Below are 18,010 nucleotides of genomic sequence, written 5' to 3'. Positions count from 1 at the left end.
GTGCAGCGCGGCAGCAGCGACAACGGGAGGATCCGGGGCGGGGCCGGGCCCGGCCAGCCTCCGGGGTAGAGCAGCTGCAGCACCTGGTTCACCGGTGGTAAGCTGCGGGGCAGCGCGATTCCACCGCTCGCGGTGGCGAGTGTGGGCAGGATAGACTGAGATAGGAGCGCAACGACTCCGAGTGTGGCTACGGGGGTGCGGCAGGAACACGAAGGCGCCAATTAACGGAACCGCCAACCAAAAAGACACAACATGACAGTCACGGGTTGCTTTGAAAGGATGGAAATAAGAGCGAGACCACTGAGCTGTTTTTTTAACACCGGAAACAGGTGAAAGCGCGAACGCAGTCCCCCACTATAATAAATTATGCAGTGGAGTTTCCCGCATTTGGAGAAATCACAGGGGCAGAGATCAACACAACCGGAGTACAAAGGATGAGCCTCACCCTGGAAAATCCACCTGCCTAATCATGGTGTCTTCTCCATCACATAAGCATGCTTTCAGTACCCGCACCACCGCACTGCCCGCCGCCGCACACACACTCAACACACGGACACACCACACGCACACTCCGCACACTCCGTCATGCCTCACCCCGACACGCCTGTCTCACCGCCACCCCCGTCCCAACACTACCGCCCGTATTCGTGCCCGGCGATGGGGCGGAACGGTGAGCTCCCGAAACCCCGTGCGGTGTCTGATCTGCATGCCCCCGCCCCCGACCTCTGAGGCCCGGCCCTCTTGCTTCGTGGCGGCTCTGCTGGCAGCAGTGCGGTCTTTGGCCGTGCTCCTCTTCCCAAGAGCCCGCCCCCATGCGGCCCACATCTGCAGGCACCGAGACCTTCCGCTGTCAGAGCCGAGGGAGACCGGGACAGAGCCTTCTCCTCCTCCGGCGGAGCAGGACAACCGCGGGGCCGGCAGCGGGAGGGACCCGAGGGGCTCCGCCGTGCTGGAGCACCTATGCGAGCGCCCGGGGTAGGAGGGGGCCTGCAGAGGCAGTTCAGGGCTACGTGCCAGTGCGCCCCGGGGCCTCGGCGAGACCGGATTAACGAGGGGGGGTGAACGGTCTGGCGAGAATCTACCGGCCGGAGCCGCCCCTTTGCGCTGCGGAGCAGGCGCTGCGAAGCTGCGGGACGTCACCGCTGCCGGTTGTGCAGGGCGACCCCGCAGTCCCCTGCCAAGCAGCCGCCGCGGGAACCGGGTCTCGCCAGCCCATCATGCGCCGGTCCATGTCTACTTGAGAAACTCTTGCAGCTAGATCTGCCTGATGGTTGTGTTGCTGTTCCTCAGTAGCTTTGCTCTTAGGAATGTGAGCATCGATGTGTCTCACCTTCACTGGAATTCTCTCGACTCGATCAGCAATGTCCTGCCACAGGTCTGCTGCCCAAATGGGTTTTCCTTTCCTCTGCCAACCATTCTTCTTCCAGTTCTTTAGCCAACCCCATAGAGCATTGGCTACCATCCATGAGTCGGTGTAGAGATAAAGCTTTGGCCATCTCTCACCTTCAGCTATGTCAAGAGCTAGCTGGACAGCTTTTACCTCTGTGAACTGACTGGATTCTCCTTCTCCATCCTTCGCCTCTGCAACTCAGCGTGTTGGACTCCACACTGCAGCCTTCCACCTTCGCTTGTTTCCAGCAAGACGACAGGAACTGTCTGTGAACAAAGCATATTTCTTTTCGTCATCAGAAAGGTCATTGTAAGGAGGAGCTTCCTCAGCACGAGTTACTCTCTCCTCTGGAGGTTTAGCACAGTTGGAACCTTCAGGCCAACTTGAGATCACCTCCACTAGACCAGGTCTTTCAAGATTTCCCATCCGAGCTCTCTGTGTTATCAGAGCCATCCACTTAGACCAGGTGGAATCTGTGGCATGATGTGGTGCGGAGCCTTTGCCTTTGAACATCCAATCCAAAACTGGTAATCTGGGAGCTAAGAGAAGTTGTGATTCAGTTCCAATTACTTCAGAAGCTGCTTTTACTCCTTCATAGGCAGCTAGAATTTCTTTCTCTGTTGGAGTATAATTAGCCTCTGAACCTCTGTAACCTTGACTCCAGAAACCAAGAGGTCATCCACGTGTCTCACCTGGAGCTTTCTGCCACAAACACCAGGTTGGACCATTGTCACTTGCAGCCGTGTACAAAATGTTCTTAAATGTCTGGACCATCTCGGACAGGTCCCAGACCCATTGCTTGAACTACTTCTTGCTTTATCTGGTCAAAGGCTGCTTGTTGTTCAGGTCCCCAGTGGAAACTGTTTCTCTTTCGAGTCACATCATACAGAGGTTTCACAATCTGACTGTATCCAGGAATGTGCAGTCTCCAAAATCCCACTATCCCCAAGAAACGTAGGGTTTCTTGCTTGTTCATGGGATTTGCCATGGTAGAGACTCTATTTACCACATCCACTGGAATGTGTCGGCATCCATCCTGCCACCGCACTCCCAGAAACTGAATTTCTGTGGTAGGTCCTTTCACCTTGTCTCGCTTGATGGCAAAACCTGCATTCAGAAGAATGTCAATGATTTTGTTACCTTTCTCGAAGACTTCCTCAGCAGTTTTACCCCAGACGATGTGTAATGGGTTGGGGCAAACCCCCTCCCCACCACGCGCAGAAATAACGACTCAGACAAACAGATTGCAAAAGTGATGGAAAGTTTAAATAGAGAACAGTGAGTGTGTGCAAACAACTAGAAACACAGTGACAAGAAGAACCCCAAGACAGACACAGAAAGATCCCATCCCCACCTGAGGGTGCACCCAAAACCCCCAGGGCTCCTCCTTCCCCCCCCACTGCTAGGCTAGTCTCAGCTGGCCAGATCTGAGACTGCCCATCCCCCCGTGGCCTTGGGCCTAACCAGGCCCATGGCCGCGAGATCTCTCCCCCAGTTACCGGGTGGCAAAGAGGAAGGAAAGAGGAAGTGCCAGGCCCCGCCATGAAACTTATAGTGGCGCAAGGGATCATGGTATGAAATAACCTAATTTCCTGTGTCCACCCACTGGGCTGGACTTCTGGACACAGGAAACACCCCTGTAGCAGAGGGCACCCAGCCCAAAGTACGACACGATGATATCATCGATGAACTGGATGTGTTCTGGAGCACCGCCTTTCTCCAGAGCATCGTGGATTACTGCATGACAGATGCTTGAGCTGTGGACCCAGCCCATTGGCAATCTGTTGAAGGTGTACTGGATTCCTCTCCAGGTGAAAGCAAACTGAGGCCTGCATTCCTCTGCTATGGGAATAGAGAAAAATGCATTAGCAATGTCTATGGTAGCATACCATTTGGCCTCTTTGGATTCCAGCTCATATTGTAGCTCCATCATGTCTGGTACTGCTGCACTCATAGGTGGTGTCACTTCATTCAGGGCTCGGTAGTCGACTGTCAGACGCCAGTCTCCATTCTGCTTTCGCACAGGCCACACTGGACTGTTGAAAGGTGAATGAGTTTTGCTGATGACTTTCTGACCCTCCAACTGACAAATCAGATTCTCAATGGGCAACAAAGAGTCACGGTTGGTTCTGTATTGTCTGTGATGCACAGTCTGAGAAGCAACCGGCAATTTAATGTCCTGTATCTTGTGTTATAGATGACTCCAGGTAAAAGTTTTTGGTAACAGATTTATTGGCACTAAAAGATCGTAAAAAGGCAATAAAAGCAAGCAAAGCAACCAGTTGGGCATGTGAGGGTACAAAACTTCACCCCAAAAGCAACCTTACAATAGTTTTCTTCATCTTATATAGTTCCATCATCTACATAAGCAAACTTATGCTAAATAGAAGGCAGGCATATGATAATTAGTCTTAGAATAGGTGGTCAAATCCCTTCTCCCTACATTCAGTGTGGTAAGGGTCAAAGCACCCACTTTCACGCATGCCCAATTGTGCAGGCTTCTTATCTGAAGAAAATAAATTCCTAGTTCAGAATGTTTATCTTTAAGACAGCTCCTTCTCAGCCGTGATGTCTCCAATTAACCAGACAGTATCCTTGCAAGTCTGCAAGATAGGTTTCTTTCCCTTTACCCTCTAAACAGGCCTCACAAGATCCTGACCCTTAATCCCAGTGCACTCTAAGTCTTATAATTTTAACACAAATCACCAGTATATTCATCACAATCCCCCATTTTCTTTTTGTCACCGTTGATTTGTGTTACATTTTCCAGATATTTCAGAACCTTCTTAATTGGATCATAATTAAGTTCCTCTATTTTGATCACCTTCAGATCATAACCATCTGCTTGTAACTTATTGGCATAAACAATTTTACCTAAAGGTCTTACCATTTTAAAACAACAATTACAATGAATTACACAGATCAGTATTTGTGCTGGGTTGAGGCAGCCCCCTTCCCCACCCCTGGCAACAATAAACACTCAGACAAACAGATTGCAAAAGTGATGGAAAGTTTAAATAGAAACCAGTGAACTTTTACAGAAAAGCAAAAGCACAGTGATAAAGAAAAAATCCCACAGCAGACCCAGAGAGATCCCATCCCTACCTGAGGGTACACCCGAGACCCCCAGGGCTCCTTCTTCCCCCTCCCACTGCTAGGCTAGTCTGAGCTGGCCAGATCTGAGACTGCCCATCCCCCCGTGGCCTTGGGCCTAGCCAGGCCCAAAGCCAGGAGACATCTCCCCAGTTACCGACTGACGGAGGAGGAAGAAAAGAGAGAGTGCTAGACTCCGCACTGGATCTTATAGTGGTGCAAAGGATTGTGGTATGAAATACTACATAATTTCCTGTGTCCACCCCTGGGCTGGACTTCTGGACACAGGAAGTAAACACTGCAGGGGGGCACCCAGCTCAAACTGTAACATACCACCCCTTATTTCATACCACAATCTTTGCACCCAAACACATCATTAAATCAGAAATCTTCCAATGACATGTTCGGCGAAGTCCATATCTTCATCTGGGCGTCCACCCAAACAGTCTCTCATTCAGGCTCTAGTGTCAGTCCATTCCAGTTCTTCTTCCCTCATCTAATGGAACCTCTCAGCGATGCAGAGTTCACTCTTCTGCGGTGCAAGCTCTTCATGGATCCGTTGGACATCCTGGTCACCTGGAAAGAACCTCACAACTTCTCAACCAAACCTTTATTCCCATCTCTATTTGCTCAGCGGCATATTTCCACCCCTGGGGCAAGCCAGTCAGAACAATCAGGCTCTAACTGCTTCTCCACCCCTCCAGGAAAACAGCACGCTGAGCCTTTCACAACCCTGCACGGACCTGTCCCAAGCCCAGTGCTGACCGCTTCCAGCCGCGGCCCGAGGCTCTACGGATGCATGTCACGGTACACCGCCTTCCCACTAGGCGTTTGCGTACCAAAACGTGCCAGCATCCAACAACTTAACCCTCCCCTGGCGGAGGGAGGGGCTGCACCACAACCTAGTGAGAAGAAGGGAGGTGGAGCCAGGTGCTCGGCGCCTTTTTCGGAACCCAGCGCGTGGCTGAAGAGAGAGGAGGCAGCTTGAGGAGCGCAGCTCTGGGAGTTTGGCTTTTGGCTTTAATTCCCTTGCTTTTCAGGCGGTAAGGGGCTGGTGGCTTGGGACTTTCCAAAGAGAGGAGGAGGGGCAGCGGGCTCGGATTGCATACCTGCCGGAGGGCAGTGACGTAGCTGGGGGAGGGGTTGCCGTGGAGACCGCGCGCAAACCAAACAGAACCCCAGGTGGTCACCACTAGAGCAAAGGCTAGCAGAAGGACAGTGGGCACCCAAACAGAGACCACACACAAGGATGCAGATGTTCAGGTAGGTGGCTGCAGTGAGTGCTGGAGCCTGGCACTCGATATGGAGGATGGAGGGAGCAGCTCCTGTTTCAGGTGCGAGCAGGTCAGTGATCTGATGAGCATGGTGGTCAAACTAAAAGAAGAGGTGGAAAGGCTAAGAGCTAGAAGAGATGGCGAGCAGAAAATTGACGATTCCCATAATGTAATCTCTTCTAAACCAGAACAGGGGGTAACACTTAGGGGAACAGGGAGTTTGATACCTTCCCAGAAGCAAGATTCTCAACCTCCCTGTAGTAACCCACATGAGCAGGGCCAATGGGAACAGGTCTCCGCCTGACGGAAGAAATGCAAACAAAGGAAGTCTGCTCCTGTGAGCAGCACGCTGCCTCCAGTGCAGTTACAGAACAGGTATGAGGCTCTGCAGGAGGAACAGGTCATTGGTAAGGTCGAGGACTCAAGAAGGTCAGAAGCTGCACCAATGACAGGTTGCCTCAGGCCAGCCATCAAAACTTACCCAGAAAAGAAACCTCGCAGGGTCATCGTCATAGGAGACTCCCTACTGAAGGGAACAGAGGGCCCAATATGCAGACCAGACCCATTTCATAGAGCGGTCAGCTGCCTCCCTGGTGCCCAAGTAAAAGACATTGTAGATAGAATTCCCAACCTCGTGAGTCCTTCGGACTACTACCCACTGCTGGTCTTTCAGGTGGGCAGTGACGATGTAACAATGAGAGGCTCACAATCTATTAAGAAAGACTTCAGAACCTTAGGGCAAATGCTAAAGGGATCAGGGGCTCAAGTCGTGTTCTCTGCCATCCCTCTAACGTCAGCAATGGATGAGGACACACTGAGGAAGGGCCAACAGATCAATTCATGGCTCAGGGGCTGGTGCCATCGACAGGGCTTTGGGTTCCACAATCACGGACTGGTTTTCAAGGCACCTGAGCTGAAAACAACTCATGGGACACACTTGTCCCAGAGTGGGATAAGAATCCTGGGGCAGGAATTGGCAGGGCTCATTGATAGGGCTTTAAACTAGATTTGAAGGGGGAAGGGGTTAATAGTCTCCTGCTGGCTGGTGACAAACAGAGGGGCAGCTCACCAGCAGTAGAGAGAAGGAGAGCTGGTAAGGGCTCTCAACTTGCTACCCTGAGGCAAGCCACGAATGATCCACCAGGACATTCTGTGGAAACCAAGGGGATTTGGCACAAGAGGAGGACAGGGCCAGCCCAGCTGAAGTGCTTCTATGCGAATGTGCGCAGCTTGGGCAATAAACAGGATGAGTTAAGGGCCACTGTGCTGCTGGGATGCCACGACATAGTGGCTGTTACTGAAACTGGGTGGGATGAATCCCATGACTGGGATGTAGGGATAGATGGGTATAAACTCCTTAGGAAGGATAGGCAGGGAAGGAGAGGAGGAGGTGTTGCCCTCTATGTCAATAGCCAGTTGGAATCAGTGGAGCTCCAACTGGGGAGGGATGATGAGCTAGTTGAGAGTGTATGGGTCAAAATTAAAGGCAGGACAGGGGAAGAAGATATTACTGTGGGGGTCTCCTACAGGCCACCTGACCAGCAGATCCAAGCAGATGAGGCCCTCCATAGGCAAATAGAAGCAGCTTCCAGGTCACAAGCCCTGGTCCTCATGGGTGATTTCAACCACCCGGACATCTGCTGGAGGGACAACACAGCAAGGCACCAGCAATCCAGGATGTTCCTGGACTGCATAGAAGACAACTTCCTCCTCCAAATGGTGGAGGAACCAACAAGAAATGGTGCTATGCTGGACCTTGTTCTCACCAACAGGGAAGGGCTGGTAAGCAATGTGAGGCTCATAGACAGCCTTGGCTGCAGTGACCATGAAGCAGTTGAATTTAACATCCTCAGGGCAATCAGGAGGAAGTATTCCAAGCTCACGACCCTAGACTTTAGGCGTGCAGATTTTGATCACTTCAGGGATCTGCTAGCCAAAGTGTCGTGGGACAAAGCCCTGGAGGGAAGAGGGACCCAGGACAGCTGGTCAGTATTCAAGGACCACCTCCTCTGTGTCCAGGAGCTCTGTGTACCAACAAAGAGAAAAGCAGGTAAGAATGCTAGGAGGCCTGCCTGGATGAGCAAGGAGCTACTGGACACACTATTACTTAAAAGGAAACTCTACAGGAAGTGGAGAGAAGGACAGCTAGAACAGGGGGAATATAAGGAAGCTGCCCGAGCAGCAAGAGTCCTGGTTAGGAAAGCCAAAGCAGAGTTTGAGTTGAATCTAGCCAGGGAGATTAAAGGGAATACTAAGAACTTTTACAGGTATATTAATGGGAAGAAGAAGACTAGGGAAGGTGTGGGCCCCCTCAGAAAGGAAAATGGTGACATGGTCACAAGTGATGAGGAAAAGGCTGAGGTACTTAATAACTTCTTTACCTCAGTCTTCACTGCAAGGGTCTCTAGCCACACTCCTGATGTTATGGAAGTCAAAGCCAGGGACGGGGAGGAAGAACTGCCCATTGTAAGTGCAGATCAGGTTCGTGATCATCTGAAGAACCTGAAAGTGTTCAAGTCCATGGGACCCGACGGGTTACACCCACGGGTACTGAGAGAACTGGCAAATGAGGTTGCTAAACCCCTCTCTATTATATTTCAAAAGTCATGGCAATCTGGTGAAGTCCCCACAGACTGGAAAAGGGGAAACATTGCCCCCATCTTCAAAAAGGGCAAGAAGGAGGAACCAGGGAACTACAGGCCAGTCAGTCTCACCTCTGTGCCTGGAAAGATCATGGAGCAGATCCTCCTGGAGTCACTACTCGCTCAAAAGAATAGTGAAGAGGTGATTGGGAACAGTCAGCATGGCTTTGCCAAGGGCAAATCCTGCCTGACCAACCTGGTGGCCTTCTATGAGCAGGTGACAAAATTAATAGATGAGGGGCGAGCAACTGATGTCGTTTACCTGGACCCGAGCAAAGCCTTCGACACTGTCCCGCACCACATCCTGGTCTCCAAACTGGTGACACATGGGTTTGATGGGTGGACCACTAGATGGATAAGGAACTGGCTTGATGGCCGCACCCAAAGAGTGGCTGTCAATAGCTCCATGTCCCAGTGGAGGCCAGTGACAAGCGGAGTCCCTCAGGGATCAGTCCTGGGACCTGTCTTATTCAACATCTTTGTGGGTGACATGGACAGTGGCATTGAGTGCACCCTCAGCAAGTTTGCTGATGACACCAAGCTGTGTGGTGCAGCAGACACGCTGGAGGGAAGGGAGGCCATCCAGAGGGACCTTGACAGGCTGGAGAGGTGGGCACAGGCCAACCTCATGAAGTTCAATAAGAGCAAGTGCAGGGTCCTGCATCTGGGTCGAGGCAATCCCAGGCACAAATACAGGCTGGGCAGTGACTGGCTGGAAAGTAGCCCTGAGGAGAGAGACTTGGGGGTGCTGGTGGACAAAAAGCTCAACATGAGCTCTCAGTGTGCACTTGCAGCCCGCAAAGCCAATCAGATCCTGGGCTGCATCAGGAGAAGTGTGGCTAGCAGGTCGAGGGAGGTGATCCTCCCCCTCTACTCAGCCCTGGTGAGACCCCACCTGGAGTACTGTGTCCAGTTCTGGAGCCCCTATTACAAGAGGGATGTGGAGGTGCTGGAACGTGTCCAGAGAAGGGCCACAAGGATGATCAGAGGGCTGGAGCACCTCTCCTATGAGGACAGACTGAAGGAGTTGGGGCTGTTCAGTCTGCAGAAGAGAAGGCTCCGAGGTGACCTAATTGTGGCCTTCCAGTATCTGAAAGGGGCCTACAGGAAGGCTGGGGAAGGACTTCTCAGGATATCAGGTAGTGATAGGACTAGGGGGAATGGAATGAAGCTGGAGGTGGGGAGATTCAGGCTAGATGTGAGGAGGAGGTTCTTCACCATGAGAGTGGTGAAACCCTGGAATGGGTTGTCCAGGGAGGTGGTCGAGGCCCCGTCCCTGGGGGTGTTTAAGAGCAGGCTGGATGAGGCTCTGTCCAGCCTGATCTAGTGTGGGGTGTCCCTGCCCATGGCAGGGGGGTTGGAACTAGATGATCCTTGTGGTCCCTTCCAACCCTGAATGAAACTATGAAACTCGTCCGAAAAAAGTCGGGGAAGAGACTAGGGCCGGCCCCGCCGCAGCCCCAGCGCACGGCTGTGCTCACCGCCGCCGCAGCCCGAGCGCACAGCAGGGCTCCGCCCACCTCTGCCGCCGCGGTACAGAATCAAAATCGCCTCCATCCCTCGGGCATTCAAACGTCTCCTCCAGCGAAAGCCGTAAGCACGTCCTCAGGGCCCTTGAGAACAGCTTTCAGCTGGAGTCCCCGTTCGCCCATAGGGAGTCGAGCTCGCCCGCTCGCCGCGGCTGGCCCTACCCCGCAGCGAGAACGGACCTGACTTTGATCTGCTCGCCACTGCTCCTCCCCCACTTCACTCCCTGCCGCTTTTACCGCTCCGCAGAGAATAAAGGTGGAGGAAGGCAGGTCCCGCATTCTCAAGCGGTGCCCCCATTCCGATGGTTAAGAACCACCCCTGCTTGAAAATAGCAGGAGGGACTCTCTGCCACCGGTCACCCACCAGGAGTCCCCCTGCAATCCACAAGAACTTAACACAGTCGCCCCAACACAACACATGAGCCCCCAACTGCCAAAAAACCAAAACGACGCCCAGAACTAAATTTAAACTCTCTTATTTTTTGCAATCCGATCTGCAGAGTAGCCACAATAACCAACTCCTACTCCTGCATGGCTCGCCAAGAATGTAAAGGGGTTGGGGGCAGACCCTCTGCCCACCTCAACCATCCTCTGCTACCAAGAATGTGCTGGGTTGAGGCAGCCCCCTTCCCCACCCCTGGCAACAATAAACACTCAGACAAACAGATTGCAAAAGTGATGGAAAGTTTAAATAGAAACCAGTGAACTTTTACAGAAAAGCAAAAGCACAGTGATAAAGAAAAAATCCCACAGCAGACCCAGAGAGATCCCATCCCTACCTGAGGGTACACCCGAGACCCCCAGGGCTCCTTCTTCCCCCTCCCACTGCTAGGCTAGTCTGAGCTGGCCAGATCTGAGACTGCCCATCCCCCCGTGGCCTTGGGCCTAGCCAGGCCCAAAGCCAGGAGACATCTCCCCAGTTACCGGCTGATGGAGGAAGAAGAAAAAAGATAGTGCTAGACTCCGCACTGGATCTTATAGTGGTGCAAAGGATTGTGGTAGGAAATACTACATAATTTCCTGTGTCCACCCCTCTGGGCTGGACCTCTGGACACAGGAAGTAAACATTGCAGGGGGGCACCCAGCTCAAACTGTAACAGTATTACAATTATTCCAACAGGTATTACAAACAATTGTTTAAAGCAACTTATATTCAATAAGCAAGAAGTTAACTTATCCCATATTTCTTTAAATCCACAAGAAGTATCATCCAAAGAAATCTGATGTAATATTTGATTGTGATCTACAATCACTTAACATAACTACAGATTAACATAACTTTGACAGCTTACATTTATGACTACACATACAACATGTAAGAAATCCAAAACCAACCTATTTTCAGTAGATACTTTTGAGAGACTATTGACTTCAAGCTGTTGAGCTTTTGTTGTGTCTATGCTTGCATTCGTCATAATTTCAGCTGTAGCAGAAAAATTTACCATCGCTTTTACAAGTTCACTAACCCCAAGCCAAGGTAGAAACCTCCTAGCAAAACTATGAAACTTGCTATGCCTGGTTGGTAGTGGATTTGCTCCCCTCTTGGTTCTTCTTGCAAAGCTCCTGAGTAATTCCTGTGGCTGATTTACTATAAAGATATGAGGATAGGCCAGTCCTATAGCACATCTTCCTTACCAGCCCAAGGGTAATACCTTATAAGCATTTTTACCACATATCCAATACCATCCTGACCCAATAGGTATCAGCCATCCTTTAGGTATGTGTCTTTCTTTCTGGTCTGATCATGGCTCCCCATATTTCCTTCTTCCTAACTAATAAATTGTGAACACTTTGATTACTGTCCTATAAAAATTACATTCCCACATCCAGGGTCAGTCCTATTTCCCCTTTATTCCTGCCTACAGTTGTCTCCCAACATCGCTGGATACAAGGTACAGGCATATCTACATCCAAGGGTTCTTCAAATTGTAATCTCCCCCTTAACTGAGATTGTGGAATCTCGGTACAATCCTCAAGTTGCTGGGCTTTTGGAATGCTTTTTGTATTTCTGTTACATCAGGAAAGACTGTCCCTATCAAAGGAAACCTGTGTGCTGAATTCTCAGGTAGCTGGGAACATATCCAACAGTAAAAGGACACTGCTGCCTGTCCACTGCAGGCTTGAACCCACAACCCTGAGATTGAGAGTCTCATGCTCCACTGACTGTGCTCCCTTTCAACAACTGCAGATAAGTGTTCTGTTCTCATACCTTTACTTCAGATGATGTTATGATCTTAGCTCCATAATGGCCTTTCAACCTACCTATCATTACTAATATTGGAAGAGAATTTATCCACACATGGGAACATGGTCCTTGATTTTGATTGGACTCCTTATACAAAAATAGGGTTAGGATCAAGATTAGGCTCCACCAGTATATGTTAACTCTGCCTCCTTAGCCTACTGGGTGCAACCAGCAGCCAGGTGTCATGTCTTCTTGGCAGCAGTTACATTCTTCAGGAGCCCCACAGATTCCTTAACCCACTTTAACATTTCATTCGGAGTCTCTTCTCTACTTCCTCAGTTGGCTTGTTTACCATTTCCCATTGTGCTTTTGTTATTTCAATTCCTCTTCCCTCAAAATCCTCTACAATATTTTTTCTTATGTCTTCCTTACTTTTTTCCTTCTACTAACCCTTTCAGTTTCAAAAACCTGATCTCCTTCTATGATCAGGTGACTGCCTGGTGGATGTGGGGAAGCCTGTGGATGTAGTCTACCTGGACCTCAGCAAGGCTTTTGACACTGTCCCCCACAGCAAACTCCTGGCCAAGCTGTCAGCCCCTGGCTTGGACAGCAGCACTCTGAGCTGGGTTAGGAACTGGCTGGATGGCCGAACCCAGAGAGTGGTGGTGAATGGTGTCACATCCAGCTGGTGGCCAGTCACTAGTGGTGTGCCCCAAGGATCAGTGCTGGGCCCCATGCTCTTTAACATCTTTATTGATGATCTGGATGAGGGCATTGAGTCCATCATCAGTAAGTTTGCGAACAACACCAAGCTGGGGCAGGAGTTGATCTGCTGGAGGGTAGAGAGGCTTTGCAGAAGGACCTGGACAGATGGGCAGAATCCAATGGCATGAGATTTAACACATCCAAGTGCTGGGTTCTGCACATTGGTCACAGTAACCCCATGCAGTGCTACAGGCTGGGGTCAGAGTGGATGAAGAGTGGCCAGGCAGAGAGGGACCTGGGGGTGCTGGTTGATGGTAGGCTGAACAGGAGCCTGCAGTGTGCCCAGGCAGCCAAGAGGGCCAATGGCATCCTGGCCTGCATCAGGAACAGTGTGGCCAGCAGGAACAGGAAGGTCATTCTGCCCCTGTACACTGCACTGGTTAGGCCACACCTCGAGTACTGTGTCCAGTTCTGGGCCCCTTAGTTTAGGAAGGATGTTGACTTGCTGGAACGAGTCCAGAGAAGGGCAATGAAGTTGATGAGGGGTTTGGAACACAAGCCTTATGAGGAGAGGCTGAGGGAGCTGGGGTTGCTTAGCCTGGAGAAGGGGAGACTCAGGGAAGACCTCCTTGCTCTCTATAGCTACCTGAACGAAGGTTGTAGACAGGCGGAGGTTGGTCTCTTCTCCCAGGCAGCCAGCACCAGAACAAGAGGACACAGTCCCAGGCTGCACCAGGGGAGGTTCAGGCTGGATGCCAGGAAGAAGTTCTACACAGAGAGAGTGACTGCCCACTGGAAGGGGCCGCCCGGGGAGGTGGTGGAGTCACCACCACTGGAGGTGCCCAGGAGGAGACCCAATAGGCTGCTTGGTGCCATGGCCCAGTTGATCAGGTCGGTTGGACTGGTTGATAGGCCGGACGCGACGATCCCGAGGGTCTCCTCCAACCTGGCCTACTCCATTCCATTCTATTCTAATTGTTCTTGGTATCCCTAACTAAAAATTTCTCCAGCCTTTATTTCCCACTTATGCCAATCCCTTTCAAGAATTTTCCATGGGGATTTAAACCCTTTTTCGTTACCACAAAATAAGATCTCTATATTTATCAATCCAAACTGCCTATTTTCAGGCCTACTTTTACAGTTTTACAGTTACAGCATTCAGGACAAAATACTCCTCAATTATAAGAGATACAAGACCATTTCTTACAACATTTAAAACATTTACAAGTTACCCATCCCCCATGAGTTCTATGATGTTTTATACACAGAATGAAATGGGGATATTCCTCAATGTTCTCTTGCAACGCAGATTCAATATCACACGCTATTGCATATATTTCAGGAGGTGGGTCTGTCTTGTAAGTTCTGGAGCTTTCAGACTGAGATGTTACAGTATTGCATTGAGTACTTATCTGTCAGCACTAACTGCAGTCTCGGAGATGCTTCCAATCATCTATATAAGTGGCGTGGAATTCATGCTGATGTCAGTTTTGCTTTCTCTGTAGAGTCACTCTAATCTCTCCAGGCTCAGAGGTTACTGTCCTTTTACTCGCGACACATGCGTCCACCCTTTTTCTGCAGTCCGGACAGCTGTAATCTGTTGTTGACAAAACAAAAAAAGATCTCTCCCAAGAGAGTGTATTCAGTCTCTGAAACAACTAACAAATCATTTAAACAAATCCTTTTCCAGATTCTATTTCTATATTTTCAAGCAGGGGCACCTTAAAAGGTTCCCCTTTAGCTTCAATTACTGTTGCTGGGGTTTTTCCTTCTCAACCCTCTTAGGAGTCTTAGGGGTCTTTTGTATAATCGATTTTCTGCTCCCATATCTACCAAAAAAAATTACCTCCTCCTTCTGGGGACTCATTTGATATTCTTGTCCCCAGAATATACAGCCCCTGACACCTTTATCCATGATCGATAGTACCCCAAAGGTCCGAGCAGCTGCCTGATTTCTGACTTTCCCTTACAGCAGTTACAAACAGTTTAGCCTCTGCTTTTTGTTTCTCTTCATCCCGCCTTACATATACTTTCTGAGCTTCCCATAGTAACTCCTCTAATCCCGTCTTGCCAATCCTCAATCTTTTCCAGTTTCTTTCTAATATCTCCCCATGATTTCACCACAAACTGTGTCCTGAGAAGTATCACTCCAACTGCAGGATTGGGGTCGATTCCAGAGTACATGTGCAAATCTTTCTTTAATTTTCCCATCCACTCCATGGGAGATTCATCCTTCCTCTGTGGGTCACTAAAAGCTTTATCAAAATTCTGTCCTCTAGGAACAGCTTCCCTAATTCCTTGTATTATTATAGTTCTCAGGTCACTCATATTCTGTCTCCCTTGGGGCTGCTGATGGTCCCACCCAGGGTCTTGATTAGGCCACTTCTGATCTCCTGGTGGCCCCCCCGATTCTGCCTTTCCCATATTCTCATACCAGCCTGTCTAATCCTGTTTCTTTCCTCTGCAGTGAATAGAATACTCAAAATAGACTGCATCTCTTTCCAAGTATATGTATTGGGACCCAAAAATTGGTCCAGTCTCTCAGCTACACCTAAGGGATCATCCAGCAAGGTACCCATCTCTTTCTTAAAACTGCGGACATCTGATGTACTGAGAGGTACAGTCACAAACCCTATTCCTCCTTGCTGCCCCCCCCATAGGCACTTCCCTGAGTGGATGTAATTCTACAGTGTCTCCCTCTTGTTCATTCCTGTCATTCCTCACTCTGCTTCTTGTTTGGGTGGGTGAAGGAGAAGTTGGTTGCAGGGCTATTTGATTTAGGGGACCTTGACCCCTGTTCTGGTGAAAAGGTGGTGGTAGGTTATCCAGGGGTTCCCATTTCTCCTTCTCCTTGTCTTTGTCCTTATCCTCAGTTCTTAATATTGGAACAGGAGAGGGACACGAGACCCTAATCCAAATAGCAACATATTCAGCTTCTTCCTTACTAAAACACTTTTTAGAATTCACATGATGGTTCAAAGCTTGGCAAATCCAATCCTCAAAAGATCCAAAAATAGGCCAAAACACATGTGGTCTTAATGATACTTTTGGACATACCTCCATACAGTAGTGAATCATTCTTTCTTTTGATTTCCCTTTTCTCTGTCCATTATCCTCCCAGTATTGAATGAGCATTCCTAACAGACTCTCTGGAGGAATAGAAGGTAAAGCCTTCTCTCCACCCTGCTTTGATGACTTACTCTTCTTTTGCCCCATTGTCTCCTGACTACCATAAATATTACAAATAAATAAAGTGTAAAACTGCGCTAACATGTAAAGCTAAGCTAAGGTAACGTGTAAAGCTAAACTAAAGTGTAAAACTAAAATAAAAAACAAAAAAAATAAATCCAAAGAATTCCTGCTCAGGAATACTATTCCTGGCTACCACAAATACTCATGCAAGTGGAATAATCAAAATAATTCCTACTCACAAATACCCCTCTTCTTTACCAGCCAGAGCCACTGCGCCAGATCCACCGTACCTCCCCCCTTGCAGAACCTGAAACAGTGGACTCAAACACTCAAACTATGGTAGCCGAATACAAATGTAGCCGAATCCTTCCCCCCCCAAGCGGTATTCTTACCACCGTGGTCGTCGTCGCTTGGATCTCGTATACGAAGTTTTACAGGGTCCATGTCCTCCAATTGGACGTCAAACAACAAAACGACACCAAAAAAAAGAAAAAAAGGAAAATACAATAAAAGAAAAAAAATTAAAAATTTCTTTGCTTGCCTTTATTGAGTTCTGATCATGCTGACCATTCTGTCTTTTGACTACAATGAAGCCACAGAAAATGCTGTGGGGCGCCCCTTCATTTGCAGTTCAAAAGATGTGAAGGTTCAGACGATTCCCAGCCAATGCACCATTTGTTATAGATGACTCCAGGTAAAAGTTTTTGGTAACAGATTTATTGGCACTAAAAGATCGTAAAAAGGCAATAAAAGCAAGCAAAGCAACCGGTTGGGCATGTGAGGGTACAAAACTTCACCCCAAAAGCAACCTTACAATAGTTTTCTTCATCTTATATAGTTCCATCATCTACATTGTTGTCGGACAAGAGGGGACATGGGTCCCAGGAACACCTGTGCAATTCAGGCCTTGAAGAATTCTCTGTTGATAATATACTGGCGGAGAGGAGATGTGAGAAAGTGCTGATTGCTTGGTATGCTGAAGTCCAGCTGCCCCTGAGATGGGAGGCAAGCAAGATAAGGAGGAGGCGAGATCTGGGAAAGAGAGCAATTAGGCCGGATAGAAGAATTCCACAGAGTTGTGAAAACAATGATGTAACCTGTTAGAGAGCAACCAATAGTATGTTGCCAAGTGGGCATAATTATAGCAAACAGTATATAAGATGTGTCTGATGCTCAATAAAGTGGAATCCGCTGATCAAATTGGTTGTTAAAGCGGCCCTCTTCTTGCAGTAAGTGGCGCTCGAACACGGGACCCTAATGAAGACAAACGTTAGGGTTTAAGAAGTTCTTCGGGATGTTGGGAGATTCGCAGTAAGCCGGGAGGCAAGAAGAAGGCCGGCCCGGGATAGCAGTACCGGAGGCTGCAAGAAAAGGGAAGACAGCCTTGAAGCCGAAGACGCTGTAGAGCCGGAAACTGCTTAAACGAGGACTGTGCGCACAGGTATTAACGTTTAAATACGGACATGGATAGGCAGGCAGCGTATGATTTATTTATATGCTTTTTAGAAAAGCGACAGTGTAAGTTAAATTTTACAAAGGAGTTGGTGCCGCTGTTAAGCTATGCAGAAGAGTTAGGATATTTTAAGGACCCAAATGAGGTGTTTGAAAGATTGCAGTGGAAAAAGTCTGGACAAGACTTGTGGCTGCATGGCTTAGATGATGAAAAACGAGCAAAGGAGTGTGGAAAATGGTGGAAGATGGTTATGACAGCACTGGATCAGCATCGTGCTGAGCAAATGGCAGCTTATCAAGCCAGGGTACGATTAGATTATACGGACCCAAATGGAGCAAGTGTTACACATGCTGGGTTGCCTTTGTCAGAAGAGGTTCAGGATTATTTAAGAAAGGAGAAGGCTGCGTGTGTAAAAGGGTTAGGTGGCAGAGTCGAATTACAATCTGTAACACAGGACTCTGCTGAGGAGCCTTCCCCGTATCTTTTAGCTGAGCAAATTGTACAGGAGGAGAAAGTAAGTGAGGGAGAGGAGACAAACAGGGCGATA

At 49.2% G+C, this 18,010-nt stretch overlaps 1 non-coding gene across 1 annotated transcript; it reads right to left on the bottom strand.

Moving 5' to 3' along the window:
* Positions 1-326: 326 nt before the first annotated feature.
* Positions 327-496, bottom strand: LOC137443549 (U1 spliceosomal RNA). Its single transcript, XR_010987928.1, has one exon. It is a non-coding gene; the product is annotated as a U1 spliceosomal RNA (small nuclear RNA).
* Between the last annotated feature and the right edge of the window lie 17,514 nt (positions 497-18,010).

This window comes from Melanerpes formicivorus, unplaced genomic scaffold, assembly GCF_026170545.1.
Source record: "Melanerpes formicivorus ecotype bairdi unplaced genomic scaffold, bMelFor1.0.p_v2 SCAF_9, whole genome shotgun sequence".
NCBI classification, from domain to species: Eukaryota; Metazoa; Chordata; class Aves; order Piciformes; family Picidae; genus Melanerpes; species Melanerpes formicivorus.
The sequence above is the reverse complement of the archived record's forward strand: the minus strand, read 5'-3'. Positions and strand labels throughout refer to the sequence as shown.